The sequence below is a fragment of the Rhamphochromis sp. 'chilingali' genome (assembly GCF_963969265.1).
Source record: "Rhamphochromis sp. 'chilingali' genome assembly, chromosome: 19".
Classification (NCBI taxonomy): Eukaryota; Metazoa; Chordata; class Actinopteri; order Cichliformes; family Cichlidae; genus Rhamphochromis; species Rhamphochromis sp. 'chilingali'.
Window position 1 is genome coordinate 8,631,169 of NC_137946.1, and position 9,372 is coordinate 8,640,540.

Sequence of the window (9,372 nt, forward strand, 5' to 3'; positions counted from 1 at the left end):
CGTTGTATATGTTATGACGATAAAGGGCTACTACTCCGCCTATGTAGTGGAGAGCAGTGTGTCAGATGAATCACATTCAATTTGCAAATTCTAAAAACATTTTGATAACCATTAAACCCCTGTGATTTTCCACAATGATTTGTTAATACAAAAACAAAACAGGCATTTCAGCTTTACGTGTATTTTAAATCAGGGTTGAATTTGTTGACATTCAACATAATAAGATTTAGGCATTTTTCACAGTTCATGTTTGAGGTATATTTTTCCATTTCCCCATAAAATTATTTAGTTAATAAAATTCAGTAGGCTACATACTGAACGTACAGGACGAAGCAAAGCACAAGATAGAAAGGAAGTATATATCCAATCGCACTAGTATCGATTCTTTAGTATAGATACTATCGATATTTCAATCGATTGCCCCGCCTCTATTGGCTACATTTTAAGCATTTCAAATAATTTCCCAGAAAATCATCATCGTTAATGGCAAAATTGCAGGCTGATATGCTACATCGTTCACAGACTTAACAAATAAAAAGGCTGCTTTTGAATTACTGTTTAATTCAACTGTTGTGGTTGTTTTACTAATGTAGTTTTGTAGAATTGGGTTACTATAGGATAAATAATGCATACGGTGCTGTGCAAAAGTCTTGAACCACCCCCCCCATTTTTTTTAAATATTTTGCTTCCAAGGAGTTAGGCTTTCTTGTAATTTTTAACTTGGTCTCGAGGCATAGTTCTCCAGGCTTTCTGATGGTCATTCAAAGCCTTTCTTTGGACATTGGCTCCATTTCCATTCATTTTCAGTGCAGTCCTTGTACCTGACCATTTTCAGAGGAATGATTTTTTATTGTCAAGGTACTTAACACCAATCTATAAATTGTTCAAACTCTGTGTTCTCTGGAATTTATCTAGCTCTGTCAGGGGATAAAACTGTAATACTTAGTGACATACTTACAAGTGCAGCATGCAATATGATGAAATACAAACTCTAAGGCCTCCTCTTTCAGTATGCATCACATAAAGCGCCTAAATCATGAAACTGCACACTGTCTCAGTGCAGTAAACCAACATCGTGAACCTTAAAAGAGGTTTCTACACTGCTTTGTACATGCTCTGGATGAAAGTTCTCAGCCCAGATTGAAAATTTGTGGTCAACAACATCTAGAGGTGGTTGCAGGGTTGCAGGTTTTTTCTCATCCTTCGTCCCCCACCCTCGCCCCCCTCATCTTTGCAAGCCATTAAAGTACAGATTCCCGCTTCAAGATACCTCCTATTTGATTTAAGTCAAGATGTGCTTAACCGTTGTTCGGGCCTATGCTGTAAAAGTAAAAAGTTGCATATGCGTATGGTATGTAGCGATAACAGCATTCAAATTTTACACATGCCATAAAAGGAAAAAGGAAAATATAAATAACTAGACATAGGAATCTTTGAAAAAGGCTGGTGTTTGAATATTCTCAGTGAGAGCGCAGCATGGAGATGTCACTGAGTTTGTATGTTGACTCATCTCTGATGATGGTGGATGACCACCCACAGTCTCACTGAATGAGCTGCATGCTGCTTTCAAATCAGAGGCAAGACGGCTCCAAGACCACACGTGTACAGCTGTCACAATCTAGCAGATGAGAGCAGACTGTTTCTTGGACATGTCCACTCTTCTTGTTGAAAAGTGGTTTTTGAACATTAACATTGTGCAAGGAATGCTCTTTTTGTCATAAACGAACCCTATTGAGTTTCCAATGATCTAAAAGTAAAAAAACAGATTATCATATTCTTGGGCATAAAATACACCGTATTTGTTGCAGCATAGAAATGTTGTCAGAATGAATCCATAACTTTTGTCTGCAACTTGTAGTTTCTTTCATAGCTGATATTAATCCCAAGAAGTCTACCTAAATATCCATTTATCATTTCGTGTACACTCAGCACAGTATCCATCAGCAGACCTGACAGCAGTTGGAAAAGGTCTCACAGGAGCAGTGGAGTAAGTGCTTTATTAGAAGTTAGGAGCCAGAGACAGGAGTTCTCAGACAGACAGATTATAGTATTTGACAGTTTTAATTGAAGAGGCCTTTTAGGTTTCTATAATTGTTTCATATAAAATAATAAAAGTCTGCACTTGTGTCAGTGGCGCATGGCTCTAGCTATTGCACCGCTCCACCAGCAGAGAGTGTGCATGTGCCATGTAACCTGTTGCACATGCACAGCTGCAGTATATAAGCAGAGTGGTTTATAGCATCAGCCTGTGGGATCATTTTACAGAAGTACAAATTGATTTTTTAAAAGATAATCTCAAAGTATATTTAGGCTATAATTACTTTAAAATAAATGGTAAAGGGGAAAAGTAATTTTGACAAATATCTTCCAGTGATGACGTAGGACGGTTTTGCTACTTTCAGAATACATTTTAAATCAACACGTGTTTGCCATAACACATTCAAAACAAATGATGTAACATTACATTCTTCGCCTCAGCTGATGGTTTTGCCTGATTCTAAGTCTATATTAAATGAAATATTATGTATTATAGGTTGCTGAGGAGGTACAGCAGCTCATCTACTAATCGGAGGTTGATGGTTTAATCCCTATCTAGGTACTGAACCTCAAGTTGCTCTCTGATGCATTCATCTATTTGTGAATGTTAGCTATAGAAAAAGCATTTGTGTGAAGCATGAGGCATGTTTTATGAAGCCCTTTTGCGTGCTCGAGTAGAAAAGGGCTATATAAGAACCTGTCCATTTATCATATATAAAGCAGTGTCTACAATCAATCCATCCACCTCTATCCAGTATCCCGTCCTTCTAGAGGGTGAGAATGGGTAATATGTCTGTCTCCACGTTGGTTGAGTGTGGAGTAAGTGCATATGAGAGCATGAGGGTGGGAATGGATGTTTGTATCTGTGTGTGCCTGTATGTCTGTGTCTATATGTCAGGTTGGGTATCAGACGCCACCTCTCTGGGGACATCTCAGGCCCTCCAAGGTTTGGAGGCCTATCTCCCCCCACCACCACTTCCCCTGCCGGTGGCGGACTCCCTCAGACATCGGTGCGTTGGTGGTTCTTTGTGTCTGGGGATGGGCGTCCAGGTACACACCGGCTCACTCCTTGGCGGCCGCTTATCGGGGCCTGGAGCCTGGGGCTCGCTCGGGCCACTTCGGAGGTGGGGTGCCCCCGGCCTCTCAGCCTGGGGCTTGGTCACTCAGTAGTATTTACTGTCATATTCCCATATATCATTGTGATGTTGTTTATTCTATTACTCTTGTTCTCTTCTGCTTGTTTTCTTTCTCAGCAGGTGATCCAGGTGATCGATATATGCATTTTCTTTTTTTTTTCTGCCCATTCTGTTGGTTTTTGTTTTTTGCCCTTCTCCCCCGTCCCTCTTCTCAGCTGTTTCTCTTTCCCTCTTTCTTTCTCCCCTTCTTTCCCCCAGTCAAGTCTGTCCCGTATTCAGCAAGTGAAAATAAAATAAACAATAAAAGGTGAATCAAATGGACCATTACGGCAAGGCTGGATGGTCAATTTGGTAAAGTAAATCCATTGGGCATCTTTCTTTGCCTTTAGACAATAATTCTGATGGCAAAAGAGCCAAACGGGACAGGAAATAAATAAATAACACGGTTGTTTCTATAATCAACCACCTCATTAAAAAGAGATAAAACACAGTTGGAACAGAATTCTGCTTTATTTATGGAGAGAAACACAGTTTGTCATTAAGACTTACATTTTGTTTGAGCCCACAGACCCAAAGAGTCTATTTTCGTATACATTAGTCTATAAAAGCAATGCTTTCTAATCAGTGTGAATTACAATACTGCAGATCATCACAACACAAAAAACTTGTTTTATATTTCCCTTTTTCACATGGCAGACACAACGGTCTATTCAAAGGTGAGACCTACACATACTTCAGAAAGGTGACCACTGCATTTCTCAGTATTAGAAAACAACCAAGTCTGCGATTTAAAATGTTTGGGTGTTTAACCTGAGTATTACACTGTATACTGTATATGTACAGTCCTGTTTATATGCGTGTACCTGTTGTCGTGACATTTCGTACGCCAGCATTCCATATGGTCGCACAAACTGCAAGACATCAAGGGCCGAAAACTATTTGAATCAATAATCATGACAGTTATGAGAAGTGTACACATCAAAAATCACTTTGGTCTTGATTTCAGCCAACAACAGATTCTGATATAATACTGACAATATCCGTGTTAACACATTGAAAACGGTGCTAATCAAATGCAAACTGGCCTCGGATAACAACATTAATAAATTACAATTGGTGAAGAATTCAGTACTGAAAGAATCCACTATTCAACACACCTCTGCTTTGTTAACATAGAGGGTTAGTCATTAAATCAACAGCCAAGCATTCTAAGAAAATTCCAGCTTCAAAAGCATCTTTCAAGACCGATAAAGATCAAACACAAATCAGAGTGAAAAGTCGCACTTTATTACAGTCACTAATGATACTGCAGTCTCATTCTTGCCAATGGTGTGGATGGTATGTGGTGACATCAGTTGGCATCCAGACATCAGCCAATGATAGACTGCAGATTTTGTATCGTGCTTTTAACCATTTTTAAACTGCCAGGCTATGCACTGATTTGCGTTTGTTGTCTAGTTACCCTTTGCTTACAGTGTGTGAAAAAGAAAACCTTTGTCTTCGAAAATATAGAATACATTGCATGACAACCCGTGTGCTGAATCACAAGATTTTTTTTTTCTATTTGTTTTTTTTAAACAAAGCCACCCAAGAATAACTTTGGCATATTTTATTCAGCAAAATATATCCAAAAATATTTAAATTCCCATTTAAATAGCATAAAGACATATCAGATCAGATGAAATAGATGCACACGTTTACAACACAAAATTATTTTACTTAAAACAAGTTAAATACCTGTTACATTTACAGATTGCGCTGTAAAAGTGCTGTTAAAGTATTTGCCCCTTCTTGATTTTTTTTTTATATTTGTCACAGGTACATGATCAAACTAGTTTTAATATTACACAAAGATAACCCAAGTAAATACAAAATGCAGTTTTTTAAATGACTATTTAATGTACTAAGCCAAAGGCAGGTTTGGCTAGCTTTTTAAATTGAATAAACAAAATCGTCATTTAAAAACTACATTAAATCACATTTGTTTGATCTGAAATGTTTAAATATGACAAATATCCAAAATCAAAAAAAGAATTAAGAAGAGGGCAAATACTTTTTCACAGCAGTGTACATTTAATGTAATTTTTTATTTATGTTTTTATATATATATATATATATATATATATAACACTATGTACAGAGAGGACACGATGCTTACTGCTGTACACAGGGTATCTGTGCACGTTTATGTAGCACATAAATGTCCCTGTAATTTAACTACTGTACCCAGTATAAGAATAAGTACATACCAGTGGGCTACTCCCAGTGACACACAGTGTCACAAACATTATGGCATTGTTTTTTTCCCCCCTTTATTTAAACAAAACTATTTTCATATTATACATTTCATATTTTGTTACATTCAAGGTATAGATACAATTTGTATCAACAAGCAAAAGTCAATTCTAGACATTTGTAACTTAGCTGTTTGCGGCACTTAGAAAGGAAGGGAGAGGATTAAAAACCACCATTATGGTCTGTAACATTTATCCAAAGCAACAACAACAACAACAACAACAACAACAAAAAAGAAGAAAGATTGGTACATTGAAAGTATTTAGCAAAAATAATGAGGTTTTTATTTTTATCCTGGAAGTAGTCCATTGCCAAACAAGTTTCCAGATTTAACACAAAACATAACAACAAACCCAGACCATTTGCTTTTTGGTGGATTTATGCTGTGGCCTACATCCTACATTACAGTTACTGAGTACACGCACAATTTAGCTCATGGCCAATGGACTATTCCAGTGTTCATGTTGAATATGGACCTCAATAAGGTTAAATATTTCTAAGTGAAAAAGGCAAATGACTGATCTTAATTTGGTGCTACAATTAGCAATAAAGCCAATTTTTGTTGTTGTTGTTGTTTTATTTAGAGCAGTTTCTTGTAGCATACAGCGCTTCAGTGTTTTTGCAAAGTTTTCCAAAGTTTTTGGAGCATAGATCAATTCAATTATTTCAAAGGGAAAGGATGGCACGCAAACTTTTAGCCAAATGCCAGAAACAACCTTGACAGCAGCCTTGCAATCTGATTGTTTCACATGAAGAAACATTTAGGCAGTTTGTTTCACCTTCTCATGAACAGACAGCTGGCCTAACGTAGCCTCGTCTTTTTTCATGAAAAACAAAGTCAGCAAAGCCCAAAAATAATTTTGGGCAAAACACATTCAACAGTTTTTTTTTCTTTATGTCTACATATTACGGTTCTAGCTAAACATTACAAAGAAATATATATATATATATATGCATCTTTAAAAGCACCACCAAGGAGACAAGGTCAGGCTCACATAATTAGCCTTGTTAAAGAGTAATACCACTCAGTTTAAAAATTCATGAACACGTTCAGAGAATAAATGACAAATAGACAGCTTTGTGATAGTCTGGTGCAGCTTCGTTTTCTAAAATACAAGCTAAACATTAATTTATAGCGTTTTTAATCATTTATTAACATAATGAAGGACACAAACTATAAACTGACACCAAATGTATTTATGTTGTTTGTTGAAACTCAATTGAATCTGTTACAAATGAGCCTTTAACCACTGTGCACTTTAATAGCAGGTCTAGGGGTTACCATTCCTGAACCCTGAAAATAAGTGGCATTTCCCTTTAAACGCGCTAGGAGGATGGTTGTGCTATATGGGCTGGCTTTACATAGTACAACTTCTGCAAGTGTATTGTTTGAAGCAGAATAATACCAGGCCTCACCGCCTAGTATAAGAAGTCAGATACCAAACTTAGTACCCAACATCATCATTTTTAGGCTTGATAAAGGCAGAAATTTTTCAAGGCCTGGTTCAACACTTTCCAATCAACATTACTGTTACAAAAACCACGAGCAAATCAAGAAAACAACTTCGTTGAGTACTTTTTAATATTGCGACATTTGTCTTTGGCTACAGAGACACCCTTATGGAAAACAAATACCTTCTGAAGTTGCACCACATGAATCCAGCCTGTTAGCTCGCTGTTCGAACACTCAAGGTGCATAAAGAGGATATTCACAAAAAGTACAAAGTTTTGCAATGCCATCTTCATGTCTCAACCATAAATAACTAACTTTAAGGTACTACATGTTACATGTAGGAATTTCACAAATATATCTATATATAACTACTAGATCAGAGTACACTTTTGCCAGTAACCGCTGGTTTTGGCAGGAAAGACTTAAAATTAGAAAAGTGAAAGCATCCTGAGAGCAGTGTGCTGCAAGGCACAGCCAAATCTTTCTACAATCCTTAGAGACCAGCTGCACGTATGTGTATTGTACATCTGTATATTAGCAGTCCAGCCTCCTATAAAAAGCCATACAGAAACTTTCATCTCCAACATGCTTTCAAGCATTCACAGAAATGTATTTAATATGTGTTCATTCAATTTTTTGTTATTTAAACCTAATACTTTACAAAATATCAGAATATTTATTTTACTACCAGGCCTAACTATTTAAGCCAGATCCTCAGAGTTATCTGATAAATAACTTCAGTTCAGTCGGTATCAGAATTCCGTGTGCAAACATTTAACTGTGATAGTAAACACTGTTTCCATCTCAAAGAATATACTTCTACAACTTCCAATGTCCCTACTAAAGTCACATCATAGCCAGGAGCAATGAATTCTCAGTTTACCACATTTACATGCACATGAGAGGAAGCTGGAAGTCAGGTAACAGCATAAGATTGGATGACTTATTTAGGTGCACAGGAATATTGACGGAGTAAAAAGTCTCCTTTCTGCAGTTTCAATCAACTTTGCCATATTTTAAGTGCATGTACATTATATAAGAAATTACTTTCTACAAGAAAATATTTCTTACAGGCGCAACTGAACTAAATGTAATGTGAGGAGATGTGCTCTATTATAGGGGAGCATGTTTTACTGCATGCATATTTCCATCTAAAAACCTTCTTAATGTTAGAAATGCACTTGTTCAATTTAATACACTAAACCACTTCATTTAATATTAAAATCCATAGATTTGTTCACCACACACTGGACTAGACTTTGGATATAATAACTTTAGATGCAGTAATCTTGGATTTTTGCTAGATAACTGCCACAGTGATACCACCTTCCCTGGCTTAGGTGTGTCATGGACATTAGCACTTGATGACTTAAAGTGAAGACAACAATTTTCTTTTTTTTATTAATCATAATTAGGTAACTGACTAAAGCTCAAATGATCACACTATCAAGGTGCATGTAAAAGTAGTTAGAAAATAAATTGACTTGCACCTGAAAACAAACTGCTCCAGCGGCAACTTGAACAAGTCCAATAGAACTACTGCGTGAAACAAAGATACTTTGAATACTTCACACTGAAAAGGATTAGCACAACAGATATGACAATTTTATAAAGAGGAAAATCCTGGATGTAGCATCCAATAAAATCAGACAGCTAACTATACAGTACACTATATAAACTATCCAAACACATATGCTCTTTTTATACTATAATCAAATTGATCCTGTGAACTAAAATTATTTTGAATACTGACAATATATAAATTATTTTTTTTGGCATTATTTAGCAGCTTATAAATGACTTTGAAATAATGGCTTTTCTGTGATCATATGTACATGCGCACATATATACAAGTCAAATAATTTTTTTGGCTTGCTTTGTGCACTGTCAAATTCTACCAAAATAGTAGCTTTGTTAAGTGAGGCTGAGAAAATATATCTCTTTAGATACTGAGATAGTGCTTTACATTTGAAATTATGAGGCTTCAATGACAAAGACGTTCACCGAAACCAATTGGACAATGAATAAGTGTGAGGTCACTCAGATATAAGGCCATAAAATGTCATAGTTCATGCTGTGAGGTATATACCTACCTCCCTCTTACTCATCTTCAAAATAAATCCCCCCCCCAAAACCCCCCCAAACAAACAAACAAACAAACAAACAAACAAACAAACAAAAGAAAACTAATCATAAATATTATTTACAGCAGAGGCAGACTGCATGGTTACTAATAGTTCCACTGCATCAGAAACACTTTAAATGCCTTTCATAACGCATTCAAAGCACCTGAACAGGATCTTCATAAAAATGTGGGAGATAGGACCATGTAATTATTTCCCGTGCTGATATTTACCTAACTCGTTTACTCATTCAATTGTTCACACTGATACGCGCATTCAATATTACAGAAATTAATTACAATTACATTAGGGTTCACTTTAGTCTTAA